This window comes from Equus asinus, chromosome 24 (genome assembly GCF_041296235.1).
Source record: "Equus asinus isolate D_3611 breed Donkey chromosome 24, EquAss-T2T_v2, whole genome shotgun sequence".
NCBI lineage: Eukaryota > Metazoa > Chordata > Mammalia > Perissodactyla > Equidae > Equus > Equus asinus.
The window spans coordinates 34,208,797-34,225,144 of record NC_091813.1 but is presented as its reverse complement, the minus strand read 5'-3'; the positions used below and the strand labels follow the sequence as shown (position 1 = coordinate 34,225,144).

Sequence of the window (16,348 nt, the reverse complement as noted above, 5' to 3'; positions counted from 1 at the left end):
TGTCTCAAGTTCCTTAGCTGTAAAAAGTGAAGGTGTTTTATGAAATGAATTCAATAATTCTATAATTCTATTGTATAATAGTGAATGTAACCAGACATCAAATGAGACCTTCTTGTCTCTTATGAGCCAGATAAAATGAGCTCAACACCCTCAACCCCAAATTCATGGCCATGGAAGTCCAGAGCCTTCTCAAGCATTCTGAGAATTCCTGAAGTACTTAAGCTCTTCTGCTCATATCCATTTCCTGAGTTCTGCTCCTTTTGATACTCTGGTCTGCACCATGTAAACCTAGATAGGGATCTCAAGTTTGAATTCTCTTAAAGCAAACAAACAAAAACAACTTCCTAAATGCGTTTGTAGCTGAGTCAGACTTTAATGAATTTCTGGAGGGTAGGTGAAGGAGTGGTTTGAGTTCTAGGAACACAGATAACTGCAAGCAGAACAGCTCTGATCACAGGTCTTACAAGGTCCTTTGAGGACCCCGCTGCTGAGGAGTTTCACTGACACTTCTCACCTAGACTCAGGCCTTCTCCCTCTTTTTCCCTCCTCTCTTTGGCTCTTCATTTGTCTCTCTTGTTACTCTCAGGAGCAACAACATCCCAACTCTGTCCGTGCAATCCAGCTTCTCCCTTCTGGAATGTTTTGGCATATGTTTGTCATCTAAGCCTTAACAGCCTTGCTTATATCAACTGGCCTCATCAATTTATTCTCCCAAACCATGACACATTCCTACTTAGGAAGAATTCTGGTGGTAGTTGTTCATCCAGCATCTCTCTCCTTTTCCCCAACCCCTTCTAATATGAATTAGTTCTTTTCTTTCTCTGCCTCTAGTAGGCACTGCAGTTATCTCTCTGTCTTTTTTTTCATCTGATATAAGGTTTACTACAATGATCAAAACAGAACTAGCAAAATAGTAGACAAGTACATCAATGGAATAGACTAGAGAGCCCAGAAACAGATCCACACTTACATGCTCAATTCTTCTTCTTTTTTTCTTTCTTTCCCATTCTGCTGTTATCTCTTTGACATACCAAAACAGGAATCCCAAACTAGTTTCCACTGTTTCTGTTTCACAGTCTTTTCGTTCTCTCTCCATGTGGCTAATACCTTTGGTTCTCTTTCCCAGGCAGTCCTTAGTGCTCTGCCTCATGTAACCACGTCACACCTTTCTTAAACTGGAGCGTGGCTTCTCGCTGTCCCATAGATAACATACATGATTATCCTTCAAAGAAGTCTTCCTGTATTGAGAAGGAGACGTACACATTAATTCCTTGTGGCTTCCCTAGGCTGGCTATGTTAGAACGTCCCTACAGTTTCTAATCAAACCTCAGTTATGCTCTTATCATTGTTTCCTAGCTGTCAAATTCATGTTACCTGACTGTGTCTTTGCCCGCCAAGAAGCAGGCATGAAGATGGGATGAGGTGTGCCAGAGATTTACTGATGAAAATGTCAGTGAAAGATAAAGAGGAGGAAGGAGGAAGTAGGGAGAGCCTTCAGACGATGATGCAGGTCTCTTACCCGTGCAAGGAGAGAGGGAAGGAAGGAGGAGAGGGTACCAAGAGTCTGAGACTGCAGCACAGTTCTAAGAAAGTTTTGGCCAGGCTGATGAGGAGTCCTGGAGCCCAAGTATCTGTTAGAGGAGGCCTGTCTTCAGGAACAGGCCAACACTAGTGCCCCACACATTCTCTGTCTTTGGCTGAGTGTGGCAAGAAGGAAGTGTGGTCTTAGTGAACAAAGTGGTGGATTTTGAGGGCCCCAGGCTGGCAGTGACCTGGAATTCCTGCAGCAGGACAGCTGAGTGGTACATTTTAATGGCCACCACATTGGGCTTATTGAACACTTTCCTTTCTAGTGGTATTTATTACTTTGCCCATTATCTATATAAGTTACATATATAACATCAGCAGAAAATCTTTAGAAGGTGAGTATTATATTTAAAATAATTATGTATAATAAGGAATTAAAATGATTTCATATGGTAATTTTGAGAATAATTGTTTTCTTCTAGTGATTTTTATTCTAAAATGGAGAATTTTAACTTATGATTTCCAAGAAAGCCAAAAAATTCGAACAAAATTCCTTTCAACTCAAATATGTGTTTATCCATTATCTTTTTTAAAAAACTGAAATACTGAGATTTTATCACTTCTGAATACTCTTTAAAGGTTCTTGAAGTAATACCTTTTGTAAGGGTCAATTATAATTGTTTTAAAAATATCAATTATGTGAAAAATGAGTGATTACAAAAGATCTAAAAGCTGATAAAACTTACTATCAGCAGGATAAGAACGACTTCACTTGTCAACAAATTCATGTTTGCTGAAAAAAAAAACCAATGACATTGATATTGAATATTTTTTTAAGGAGATTTCTTATTTTATCATTTTTACTCTTCTCTATTTCCTGTAACAAACTTGTACTTCTTTATAATCAGAGAGACAAATGTATATATCTAACTCTTTTATATATCAAACTATATATCTAACCCTTTCCTAATTTCTCCACATCTTTACAAAAACACCCACAACTGGATTTAATAGCCTAATAAGAAGTTAATAAGGGCAGAGTCAAGGAAAGATTGTTTCCTAGCCTGACATTGAGTACTGTTAGTTCTATTTCTTTTTCTTTTTCCTTTTTTTTTGAGGAAGATTAGCCCTGAGCTAACTACTGCCAATCCTCCTCTTTTTGCTGAGGAAGACTGGCCCTGAACTAACATCCATGCCCATCTTCCTCCACTTTATACGTGGGACGCCTACCACAGCATGGCTTTTGCCACGTGGTGTCATGTCCGCACCTGGGATCCGCACCGGGGAACCCCGGGCCGCCGAGGAGGGGAACGTGCGAACTTAACTGCTGCGCCACTGGGCCGGCCCCATGTTAGTTACATTTCATAATGGAAAAATTTCAAATCAGCTGCTACCATTCCAGAACTCTCTAAAAGGCAATGAGATAAAGGAACATCCAGAAAAATACAAATGTTGTTGGTAGTGATGACTCTAACACACGTCAACATTAACTTTGAATCAGAAAATATCTTGTGTTTTAGATGAATGTCTTATTTAATCCTCATAATACTTCTTTTTTATTCCCAATTTACAGATGAAGAAACTGAGGGTGGAAGAGGTTAGTTAACTGACTACTGTCCCTCCAACATGGTGGTGCTATAAGTAGAACTTGTGATTTTCAAATGCCAAAGGATTTACTTACCTGCTACATTATCTTGCATTTCTAGTTAAGCTCCTGCTCAGTTGGGCTGGCACTGTGTGAGCTATGAGGCCTCTTTCTGCTTCCATAGATAAAGGCCGAATATGAAAAATAGTCATATATGAAAACACCTTTGTGAATTTTGTCATATCCTCAAAATATTTGTACTTTTATTCACTTAATATTTTTAAATTGACTCATTTTTTTAAAACTTAGCTTAGAAGTAATATCCATGAGATGGATGTGTAGTTATATTTTCCAATTCATAATAAATAAAATAGACATATTAAAGGTTATCTTCTCCTAAAATTGAATCCTGTGCCAACAATGGTCCAGATACCAGTGCTGGAGGAACGCCAGACTAAGACAGACTAAAAACTGGCTGAATGGCTTCTCTCCAACTTCTTTCGCTGGTCTCGGCCTGTTGGATTTTACCACTACAATGTTTATTTGGTGTGTGTGTGTGCATGTGCTTGCACAAGTGTGTATGTACTCTAGGGGGTGGGGAATAGCATGATTGGGTAAGGTGGGGAAAGGGAAAAGGCCAAGAGACCATGTCCCCAGAAAAAATAGATGCATCCAGCTGGTTAGTCCCTATGGACTCCCCTGTAGACTTCACCATGGACATGCCAAGGTGGAATCAACCAAAGCTAGTCACTGGGGCACAAAGATACCTGGAGAGTAGGTGCCTGTGATACAGAGAGCTAGTTGTGTGGTATGGTCAGTACCTTTCCCACAGAGACCCTCACTGATCACTCTTTTGGTCCAATCCTATGCCGCTAAGGGGGTCCCTTAGCTAAAGGACTGGCTTGAGAGCTTTGCCCTCAGTGTGCAATGAGTTGAAAGATGCCTTGAATATGACCAGTAAATACTGGCTAAAAAATATTATAATAAAAGACTTCTGAGCCTAAAACCTTTTTTCTAAAGATATTCAAGATGCAACCAGGCCCAGACTCACATATATTTATCACTGTCCTATGAGCAAAACTAAAAGAAAGATTTTAATAAACGATTAACAACATCAAACAAATTAAAAAAAAAAATAACTTTATTAGGGAACTTTCCAAACATACACAATAATAGAGAGCATAAGAGAATAAACCTCCATATATCCATCCCCCAGCTTCAAAAATTATCAATCATTTTTTCTTCTATTCCTCCTTCCATTTTTTCCCTGCAGGATTATAAAATTCTTATGTATGCACCCCTGATGACATTTTTGTTTTACACATAACTGTCGTGCTATTATAATATCTAACAAAATTAACAATAATTCATTTATAGTACTTAGTCCATAATCGGATTTTCCTGACTGTCTCAAAGGTTCTTTTCACAGGTGGTTTGGTCAAAACAGGACACAGAGGCCACACATTGCATTTCATGATTATGATCCTTAAATCTCTTTTACTCTTTTACAATCGGCCCGGTTTCTTCATGCCATTGATGTGGTAGAGAAACCAGGTCATTTTTCTAATTGAATGTTCGACCTTCTGGATTTGACTGATTGCTTCCTTGAGGTGGTTTTAAAACCTGATCCTCTGTCCCCTGTATTTCCTGTTAGGTTTAGAGGCTTGATTAGATCCAGATTCAATTTCTTAGGCAAGAAGACCTCATAGTGCTTCAGGGTACTTCTGATTTTGTCATATCATGATGTACAGAATCTGGCTGTCAGACTTTTCGGTTTCAGTTTTTTCCTTTTCTTTCTTATCTTAGTTGCTCTGTCTAAGCAACTAATTTTGGTGAGATTCTAAATTATGCTACATTTATTATTTTGCCCAAACAAATTAAAAAAAAGTTGAGATTTACATAGACAAAATAACTAGGCGCAGAATACCAGTGGTTGTGAGTCTTAGGACAATTTGTGTTTGAGGAAAACTTCTTCTGCTTCATACACAAAGGTATTGGCTTAATAGGGTAAAAATGTATAAGATGTGAACACTTAGGGATGACTGAATGTAAAATTATAAAAAGCACATCAGTAATTACTATATTTAGAAGCCACACTGTTAAAAGCCAGGATGATAATAGCTGAAATTTAATGAGTCATTTGCTAATTATTTAGCTTATAGATTTCCAAGGCCATTTGCTTCTAGTCCTTTTCCTCTTCCTTAGGGAATTTCTGGTGGTATTTTACCGCTTTTTAACACCTCCAGAAACTACTGTATGCTGATAACTGACCATAAACTGTACAGGTGGAGAGATACATAAGAGACTATGACTCAATATCCACGCTGTGTTACTGATGGAGATAAACCATGAGCAGTTTGCACCACAGTTGCAGATTTTCAGGGCAGAAGGCAGTTAGAATTCTGCTGACTACCTAGCATGCTATCTATTGCTTGTAAAGAAATAGAAACATAAGTCATGAAGGTCAATGTGCCCACTGAAGGAGACAGGGCACCTGCTCCTCAGGTGCTAGATGTGTTCTGCTGGGGGTCCAGCCAAGGATTGGCAGCCATGACTGCACCTGGGGAGCTTTTAAACTCTGATGCCCAGACTCTACCCCAGAACAGAATCTGGGTCTCTGAGGGTGGGTCCCAGGCATTGGTATTATAAAAAAGCTCTTCAGGTCATTCTAACTTGCAGTCAGGGCTGAAAACCTCTAATCTAGCCAGCACATAAGAGGTATCATTTATAGGTGTTACTCTCTGCAAAGGGCTGTGCTGGAAATCTCTTGCACAAAAGGAAATTGATGCTTGAGAGACGTTATTCGCTCAATGTCTTGCTCCAAAGCAGAGTTTCACAGTCTGACTCCAGAACTAGGGGCTTTTGAACATTTTTGAACATGACCCAAAGCAAGCCATGAAATTTACATCATAACTTAGAACACACAAGATAACGAAACACAAGTTTAACAAATAATACTTAAACTTATTAAGTATGATGCTCTCTGGTATTTTTTTTTATTTAATTAAAAAATTACTGGTCAAAACCCACTAAAATGATTTCAGGATTTGCAGTTTGAAGCGCCTGCCTAATCCATGACTCTACAGATTTCCTTTCTGTTCCAAACACATGGCAATGTCTTCTGATTTTGTTTGTTTTGCCCATGGATATCTTCTCATTTTGTTTTCTCACCTGGGAAGCCTGTTCTTTTTTCTCTCTGCATTTTTTTAAAGGCCATCAAATTGATTCCTGGCTAAAAAGCATTTCCTTGACTAATCCCATGCAGAGCGTCTCTTACTTCAATGCCTATAGTTAACACACAGAGCTCATCACACATTTTTTTTTTTTACACTAAACGATATGATATATTGTGATGCTCTGTATAATTGTCGTATATCTTAGATGGTTATGTCTCCTTGACTAAATTTAACCTCTTTGAGGACAGTGACCATGTGGTATTCTTCTGCTTCCCTACTTTTTGAAATGTCTAGCACAGAGCTGGGTACATAACAGATACTAAAAACAGCTGTGTGACCTTAGACAAGTCAATCCCTGAGCTTTCATGTCTTCATCCCTGAAACGAAGGGAGCTGTTTTAGGTTAACTTTAAAGTCTCTTGCAGGTTTTTAAGTTTATTTTTAAAAATCATATCTACAAACTAATTCTACAAAATACAGAAATGAAGGAAGAAAATATGAAACGTTTTTATGAGCCACTGCAAGACAAGTTTTTGTGTGGGAAGAAAAAAGGCTGAAAGGGCATTTTCGGTTGGCAAAATATAAACTCCTCTGAGCTATCTCTGAAAAGAGAAAGAGGAACTTATTAGAGTTTGAAAATGAAGTTGGGCCCGGTGTCACTTGGATACTGAAACGTAATTGTTCGTAGGCCGCATTTCTTTTTCAAGTTGAATGAATATATATGTAATGCGAAATTTCCATGGACTCTTATCAAGTTGAATTGATTACATGATGACATAAGGCTTAACAACGAATGTGGGATGGCCGGCATGTAGAGGCAGAGGTATCATGATCTAGGAAGAACATTATTGACTATAATTACGTTTTAGGTATTGTTTGTTTGCAAGTGGTTTGTTCAACATCACTGAAGACCTTCCCAGTGGCTTCTGAGGCCAAAGGATGTGGCTGGCTGGTTCAGTTACTTGCAACTCCATGACCATCAGCATTTTTCTGGTCCTGAGGCTACTGGCAGAGGAGCCAGAAAGGAGTAAGTCCCTTGGGTGGTGTATATGTGTGTGTACGTATGTGGAGGTGTGTGTGTGTGAGTGGGGGGGGGCGTGTGTTGGGAAATGGGGGGCTGTGAGGAAAGGGTCATCTATGGTCCTTCCCTTCTCCATATTCCTTTCCTCTTTGTTAACACTAATTTTCCTTTGGGGAACCTCCTCTCTCCTGCTCAGTCCCTGTGGTTTGGGTGTGTATGGGGGATGAGGGAACAGGCACTAAGGTATCTCCCGTGACCTTTTTCAGACTCAGGCAAATGACCCCAACTTCGCAGTGCCTCTTCTAATCCATGGTTACCATGGTTAGTTCAGAGTTGGGCACAGGATCCAAATGAGTCTGATGAGATTCATTTCTTGGCCTGTTCTCTTGCTAATGGGATCCACTGCTAAGGAGGTTGGAGGAGGAGGTAAGCCTGGGGCTGTAGATCTAGGCCCTGATTAGAGAAAATAACACCAGTGGAATGAAAGCACAGCCACCATATGGAGAGAAACTGAGTCCTAACACTCTATGAGCATCTGAAGAAAAAAAGGATTTAAAAATCTCATGGTTTTTTGCCAGCTCTGCTCTTGGGATTTATAAGCATATGAGCTAATACATTTCAACCTCCTCCACTGTAGGTTTTCTTAAGTCAGTTCGAGTTGGGTACCTATTACATGCAACTATCCTGACATTACACAGGAGTTTATCATAAAACCAGGATATCCTCACTCTGCTCATGGCTAACCTCCTCTCTCATCTTAATGTTTGGTCCAGGCTGAACCCTGTCTCCCACTTTTATAGAGCCCATCCTCTCCATTTGGTAACAGAAATTGCTCTGATCTTTTGCCTGTTGTCTCCCTGCCCTCTTCCTCCACAAGTCAACGTGTGCTTGTTTCCCAGCTGAAGGTGGCAGGAGAGGAAGAACTGAGGTCCAGTTTCAGGCTACTGATGCAAGTGCCTTTGTGTGAATTAGAAAGTACCATTCCCTCTGAGCCCCCCTGGGGGTTCTTTAGAGCCTAGGCTGAATCTTAACCCTCAATTGCCTGCCCACCTCCACTTCAGCCAGAGGATACTGAGCAGGGTACAAATGACACAACACTATGCTGAGGCCCCATAGTACTAAGCATGGGAGCCATGGGGTAGAAAAAGAAACCCTTTGCTGCCCACACCCACTGTTAACTGTGGTCTATTTTTAGAGTGTTGACAGCTGCTGATGCTGTGTGTCTCCGGAGCATCCCCACACGGGGCATACCCCACTGTGGTCTCAGCAGTGATCACAAATGTTGATGATAGCTGGAAAAACAATCACTTGTTTCTTTGAAGCAGGATTTCCCAGCATCATTTAGATTTTAAGGCGGTGTCTTTTCTGGAGGGCCTTCCTGAGTTCAGTTTGGCAATCATTACAGCCAGTCTTTGTTGATGAAGGTCAATGGTTCAAGAAATCCAGTTGATGCCCACCTGGCAATTGGCAACTGGAGGAGAACAGAACACAGGGTAAAGCAGAGCATTTGGCAAGTCAGCAAGTGACAAGTCACAGCAGTGAGATCTTCAGGGGTCAGTCTAGGGACCCCAGCCGGTCTTTAATTATTTTAGTCTCCTGCGCTCCTGGGGGAGATTCTGATCACTGTGTTGGAGATAGAGAAAGAGCGAGCAAGAAACGCGAGGAAACGCGATTCCACGGGCAGTCGCCAGCGGCGCGCACCGGCTTTGGGGGCGCCGGGAAGAGGAGACCCTAAAAGCGACTAGAGCGGTTAGGAGAAGTGGCTAAATTCCAGGGATCGTCGTGGGGGACAAGCCAATGGCGAGGGCGGCCCCCCGTGCCGGGTCCCAGCACTTGCCCCACATTTGCTCAGGCAGAGGGGCGACCAGACCTGGCGGGGAGCAGAGAGGCGCAGCCGGGAAAGGGAAGAGCAGCAGCCCGGGGGCACCCCGGACGGTGGCCTCTGAATCTTGCGGTCTCTGCTTGCCCCTTCCCTCTTTACTTGCCTCCTCCCCCTTTCCTTCCTCCCCGCCCCCCTCCCGTCCTAAAGCGCGGCGGGCGCCTTTAAGAGGGAGCTTTGGTTACCCTGGGGGCGGGAACCCCTCGGCAGATTGGGAGGCGGCGGCGCTCGGCCGCGATGCTCCTTACTTTCGGCTCCAGCTCCAGCCGCCGCCGCCTCCGGGATCGCCACCGCCACCTCCTCCTCCTCCTCCTCCTCCTCCTCCTCCTCCTCCTCCTCCTCTGCCTCGTAGCGTTCTTTTCTGCGGCGGAGGAGAGAAGTGCTATGTCAGGAAAGTTCCGGGAGGGACTGGATGGGGCCATGCTCCCTGGGCTCCTGTGCAGGCGCCCGCGCGCAGCTCTTTGTATGAGGTGAGACTTGGGGTCCTGGGCCCCCGGGACAGGTAGCAGCCTGCAGGGAGCGCTTTGATGCGCCGCGTCGAGATCGGTATGCAGCTGGGGGGAGTGTATGGCAGAGAAGGAGGCGAAGTTGTGCCGGAGAAGCTCGGGTTTTCGGGAAGATTTTTGCAGCTGGACTGGAGTGATTTCAGCAGCCAGCGCCACACCGTGGGGCCCGGCCGGGACTCGGTTTCCCCGGGGGCCGCCTCGCCGCGCCGCCCGCCGCCGCCGCCCCCATCCCTGCCTGCTGGAGCACTTAGGCCTTCTAGGAAACCGGGCGGCTGCAGGTTGGCACCCAGTGCCGGCTCTTTCACTGCCGGGCTCTCTCCTGGAGAAGCTAAGTGCTGGGAGTGAGAGGAGGGGGATGGAATCCTCTTGAACTTTTACAGTGTGGTCTCGTCACTCTTTAGGGCTGAAATTCACCCCGTTTGCCCCGGTGGGAAGGCTCCTTGAGGGCTCCAGCAGTTCGAGAGGTGGCCTCTTCCCTGTGGGCGCTGTGTGTCTGGCGGTCAGCCTGGGTCGGTTGTCAGCATCACCCTGATTTTAATCCTTCCTCCCTCGCCGCTTTTGGAAAACATTTTTTTTTTTTTTGAAGAAAAAAAAAAACATCTTGGAGGCATAGGATGCTGAAAAAAAAAACCTCTCAACAATATACCTTTATTAAATTTATCCCCCGGGACTGACCCAAATTTTCAAAATGATCGTTTAGTCCCTGATGAAATATTTAGATTTGGTCTGGAAACTTAGGAAATACAGGTACCGTCATAGTCGGATGCAGTTTTTTCAGTGAGGTAATATGAGGCTTTAACCTATTTTTTAAAAATAAGATTTTTTCTTTGTTTATTGGTGAATTTGGTTTTCATTGTCTCTTAGATTAAGAAGGCTACAACTAATTGTAGGAGAGTGTTTCTAAGAATCATAAATAAAACCTGATGTTTCTTGCATAATCCCACATTGCCTCAGATGGTTTCACCTATGGATAAGGTATGTAATATGTGTAATTATCTGATGAAACCTAATATATAAGTACATTTATTACACAAATGGGTGTCCTGTGCCCATTTTCTCCCACTCCCAGGTCTTACCACACCTGTTTCTGTTTCTGTCTTCTCCACTCACATTGTGTACGGAACATCTGATTTCAGCTACAAATAAAGCTGCTGATGGAAAGTCCCTATATTTTGTGACATGTTGCATAGTCGTAATTTTAGTGACATAATTGTTTATATAGCCCAGATTATTTCAAAAAATAAAAACAGAATGTGGGAGCTTGTTTAAAGAGTATCATGAAATATTTAAATTCAGAGGTATATGTTTTACATATAATTTTGTGTGTGAAAAATATACTACCAAAATAGACAGTCTTGTAGGAAACGTCTTATTTGCAGTGGGGAAATTTTGAAAGAAAATCCTTCCAGAATAACCATTAATATTATAACATTTCGTTGGGAATAGAGATATTCATCTCTGAGCACAATTTTGTCACTCTTCTGTCAAATATACCAGAACTGAAACTTTCAAAAAAGAATTCACCATATCGAGCATTTTCTGAAAATTTGCAGCAAACTGAACATTCTTGAGAAAAAATTTGCTTAGAAAAAGTCGCATACTTAAAACCCTAACTGCAGTTACCATTCTTCCTTAAGTTTGCCGGGCTCCAGGCAAGACAGTACTGCATTCAGTAAAAATTTGGGATTCTAAGGTGGATGTGACTTAGTTGTTAGGATTGTATTGATTAATATGAGTATCATGAGATTTTCTATATAGTTTATTTGATTTGAGATGATTGTTTTGTGAATGATTCTTTTTGAAACTAAATATATATGTCACATAAATATATCACAAATATATATCTCACAAAATCCATATCTGTCTATATCTATCTATGGATTGATATGGGATAGATGTAGATAGCTATGGATATATATATATCCATATATATATATTTTTATATATATGTATTTTCCTGGCAAAGCAAACTTCATTGTGGCCCTGAGGTTGGGGCTCTTGCTTCCAGGCCTGCTGGAGAGTTGGGGTGAGGGGCTGTCGTGTTGCCCCCATCACCTCCATCGCATTCAGACTCTGATGGAAGGGATGGGGAGGTGGGGTGTCCTTGGTCTGCAGCACACCTGAGGAAGGCCTACTCTGCATGCTGCTCTCGCAGGCCCTCCCTTGGTCATTATATATATATCCATATAGCCGTGGAGATGCATATTTATATATGTATAACATGGAAAACTGTTCAGGGACTTGATAATACACTTGCACTGAGAACAGCAGGTCTAAAAGATCAGAAGCTAAAAACAGCCTGTTAGGACTTCTCATTTCTTCAGCATTTTCGTCAATATCGGTTGCTATTAAAAAATACTATGTTTTCCAACATATTCTTGTTCTCACACAAGGCTTGGACCAGGGAGCCATATGTCAACGATCCTAACCACATATTTGTTAAAATGGACTGAGTTATCCCACCAATGGATGATTGAAGCAGACATTTCTTAAGCTTCAGTTATTTATCTTCAGTAGAGGAATCCTTAGGTAACATTTAGCTTGTCAATGTAGTGTTTTCTTCTTTTAACTCTTCAAAAATGACCTTCAGGGCATGCCCCCATAGGTCTGGGACTTAAGAGAATAGACTTCAAAGGCATGGGAGGCAAACCCTGGGGAAGTTTTGATACTCCAGTGTGGGAAATGATTTGAGAGAGGTCTCCATTAATGCTTGGGAAAATAATACCTATAATACAGTGCTTCAGTCCACAGCTGAAGCTGCTACGTTTCAGCATATGTACGAAAGTTAGAAATGAAATGAAATGATTTTTTAGACTTTTTGCTTTAATTTGCCAGGCATTTACCAGAAATGTGTTTATATTTGCTACAAATGCCTTTTAATGTGTTGCATGTAATAATCCCCCCTTCCTCCTTTTTTTTGCAAGCGTGACCTCTGTAATTAGGGTGAGTTCATAGTGTTTACTTGAAATAGATAGTGATGTATTTCACAGAGTTTATGTTGTGTCACTTCGGCTTTTAAAAAATACGTTTGAAATGTTTGAATCTCTGAGATCACTGCCTTTCAGAACTAATGGGATCTTGGTCAATTATAGTTTCAGTTTCCTGGGAATTTTCTGTTTAAGGTCAGATGTGGCCCTAATTTGAACTGGATGATCCACAAAGTAGGTACTTTTGTAACCACAAAAGATGGAGAACATTCCAAATAATTTGCACTGTGGGCAGCCCAACATGCTTTAGTGTTTAGTTGGCTTGAGGCCGTATGCCGTCCTTGTAAAAGATGATTTCTGAAGCTGACGGCAAGCTGTTTGACACATAGGATAAAATGCCTTTTAGCTTCTATGCCAGTAAATATGGACAGGCTTGGTAAAAGTAATTTGTTCCCATTTCTGTCTGTATGACAAAAGATTCAGAAAACTCAGGCATGATACTCTAGTTTAATACGCTAGAAAGTTCCTTCATGTTCATTAAAAATGTAATGCGGAGTTGAGAGGGTTGAATTTTAATATAGCTTTCAGGTCTTGGGCAAAAGAGTGTACACTTAGAGTTAGGAGGGTAATCTAGTGGTCGCCTATTGAAGTTAATAATAACACTTGTTGTCGGTATTTCCTTTGGGTGATAATACAAAAGAAATTATATCCTCCCAGGCCCAATTTAGATTAAAAAACATCCCCAGCCAGATACTGTACCAATCAACTGGCATATATGTTAATCGATTCTTAGATAATTTTTAGTTGAAACTGTTAGGTGTCATTGTAGTCGTAAACTTTACATACATTTTGAGGTTTTGGTCCAAAGTTTCTTTTTTCTTAATTGACTTAGCCCAATCTATATTGTTAAAGCATTTCAAAAATATTTAAGGCAAATTTTTTAATGTGGAAACTTCTAAGGATCTGCCTTGGGGAGATGGTGCAGAGGGGAATGATTCTTTATTCTAGCTGTTACCTTCCAAAGGGGGGCGCCCTCACCTCTTCCTATTCTTTTTAAACAAAAATAAATAGTTAGGTAATTTTAGAGACAGAACATTTTAAGGTATTTAAAGGTGCTTGAAGTTTGCATCCGAATAAGAATTTCAACTGCAAGTTACCCAAGAGTCAGTTAACGTCTTTGCCAGGCGTTGGTACAGCATCTGGCTGGGGGGGGCTGCTGCAGGTTTTTCGATCTGAATTCATCCCGGGAGGATATAGGTTCAAAGGGATTGGAGTAGAAAGGGGCTACTCCAGGAATAGCATCCATTGCCTTCCAGAGCGGAAAATGTTTGCCTAAGTGTGTACTTGCAACAAAATCCATTCTTTTCATCATTTTAGCTTACGTTTTCCATTTCCTGCAGGCTGTATGTGAAGTAGGCCATCTTGCTGCTCCATTTTGATTAACCTTGCACAAACTGTGATGCCTTCTAAAGCACTAGCAGAAAGTGTGTTCTTTGTCTTTCGGCTTGTTCCCACTCAGCTGCGTCAAACGATTCTCCTTCTTTTGAATTACGATCTTTCTCGATTTATGATGGGGTTACATCCTAATAAACCCTTTGTAAGTTAAGAATATCATAAGTCGAAAATGTGTTTAATACACCTGACCTACTGAGCATCATAGCATAGCCTTGCCTACCTTAAACGTGCTCAGAACACTTACATCAGCCTGCAGTTGGATAAAATCATCTAATACAAAGCCTATTTTATAATAAAGTGTTGAATGTCTCATGTAATTTATTGAATCCTCTACTGAAAATGAAAAACAGGATGGATGTGTGGTAACAGAATGGTGTAAGCGTATCTGTTGTTCACCCTCGTGATTGCAAGGCTGACTGGGAGCTGTGGCTCGCTGCTGCTGCCCAGCATCATGGGAGAATATCATACCGCATGTCCCTAGCCTCGGAACAGATCAGAATTCAAAATTTGAAGTACGGTTTTCACTGAATGCTTATTCCCTCCGCACTATCGTAGAGTCAGAAAGTCGTTAAGTTGAACCATCTTAAGTTGGGGACTATCTGTGTTGGCTTCATTAATGATATATTAGGAGTTTTGAATTTACGCTTCCCCCATTTTCCGTAATAGGACTTGGATAAATTTGCTTCTGCTGAAAGGGGCAGTGATATTGGGAACTTCTATTTTTGTGTCTATATTTCATGTATAGTTGCTATTGTAAGGTTTCAAATCTTTATTATTTGTGTGCTATAATGGATATTTTTTATTATTATGGAAGTGACACATCTTCATTATAGAAAATTTAGAAAATCCAGACAAGCCAAAAAACCAAAAAGACCAAAACCAAAACCAAAACCAAAAAACAAAGAAAAAGGAAAAGAGGGGGCTGGCCCATGGTGTAGTGGTTAAGTTCAGTGTGCTTTGCTTTGGCGGCCTGGGTTTGTGGGTTTGGGTCTGGGGTGTGGACCTACACCACTTGTCCACCATGCTTTGGTGGTGACCCACATATAAAATAGAGGAAGAGTGGCAATAGTTGTTAGCTCAGGGCAAAATCTTCCTAAGCAAAAAAAAAAAAAAAAAAAAGAAGGAAAAGAAAAGGAGAATTACTCTCAGAGATAACTATTGGTAACATTTTGGTGTATATTTTTATATACATATGGTAAAGTACCTATAGTACATAAAGTAAATATATATTTCTTTTTAATTTTCATACAAAGATGAACCACACTGCACATCATGGTATGATCTTCTGTAACATTTTGAATACTGATAGTATTTTATTCTATGGATATATCATAATTTATTGGGGATATGCTGTAATATCAGATAGGTTTCCCTTTTTTTTTTTTTTTTTTTTTGCTACCATGTAGCAGTAAATATCTTATAGCTTAGTTTTTGTGCACATCTAAGGTTATTCCCTTTGGGTGGAGCCCTAGAAGTAGAATTTTGGGGTAGGGATAAAGGGCACTGATGTTTTTCATTGAACTCAAGGCACTTTATTATTCCCCATATCAAATCTATAGACTTCATCATAGTTTTTCTTGATTACCTTCTGCAGTTTTGTTTGGTCAGTGTAATATGAAAAACTCAAGTCAGACAGGATTTGAACCTGGACCCGACTGGGGGCTTTATCCCAGTGAAATAACCCTAGATATTTGAAAAGACTCAGCTGTAAGATCCACTCAGCTGTAAGATCCGTTCTCAACACCAAACTGTTAAGTCGCGCTCAGTCACAGCTGTAAGTGCTCTTTCCACCTAAACAGATTCAGCCGCTGATAGCGCGCCCTGAGAATGTTCTCCCTTTTTCGCTTTGTTTCCTTACTGTGTTACCACCTGACCTCCTGCCCACGTGTACTGATGCGCACGTAATTGCTGTATGGTAGAGGGCAGAGAGAGTGTTTCTTGTGTAGTCATTTCTAAGATTAAAAATGTTCTGTTTTCTGCCCTTTGCTGCCGACTCCGGGAATCTGAACGTCCCACGTGTGTATATGTTTCTATATATCTGTATATTATCTATGTCTTTCTCCCTTTCTGTCAATAATACAAAACTTCATCTTAGCCAGAAATTGCCTTTGGAAACCAGAGAAGTATCACAGGCTATCACAAAAACGTGGTCACTTCCAGGAACAAAACTAGGATATAAAATGGACAAAAACTAGGAAAAGGACGTGTGTGAAAACTTAAGGATTCTTGGGTAAACGGAGAGAGAAATTCTCCCTTCATTTTTATGAATAAAG

General features: G+C 41.1%; 1 protein-coding gene across 3 annotated transcripts in view; it reads left to right on the top strand.

Moving 5' to 3' along the window:
* Positions 1–9,395: 9,395 nt before the first annotated feature.
* Positions 9,396–16,348, top strand: part of GPR63 (G protein-coupled receptor 63) — a 54,542-nt gene continuing 47,589 nt past the window's right edge. For 2 of the 3 annotated variants that reach the window (XM_070496350.1, XM_070496351.1), the window contains exon 1: positions 9,396–9,657. The gene's annotated coding sequence lies outside the window, so the exon portion shown is untranslated. The remainder of the gene's footprint in view (positions 9,658–16,348) is intronic. The other variant, XM_014843236.3, reaches the window with a different exon arrangement.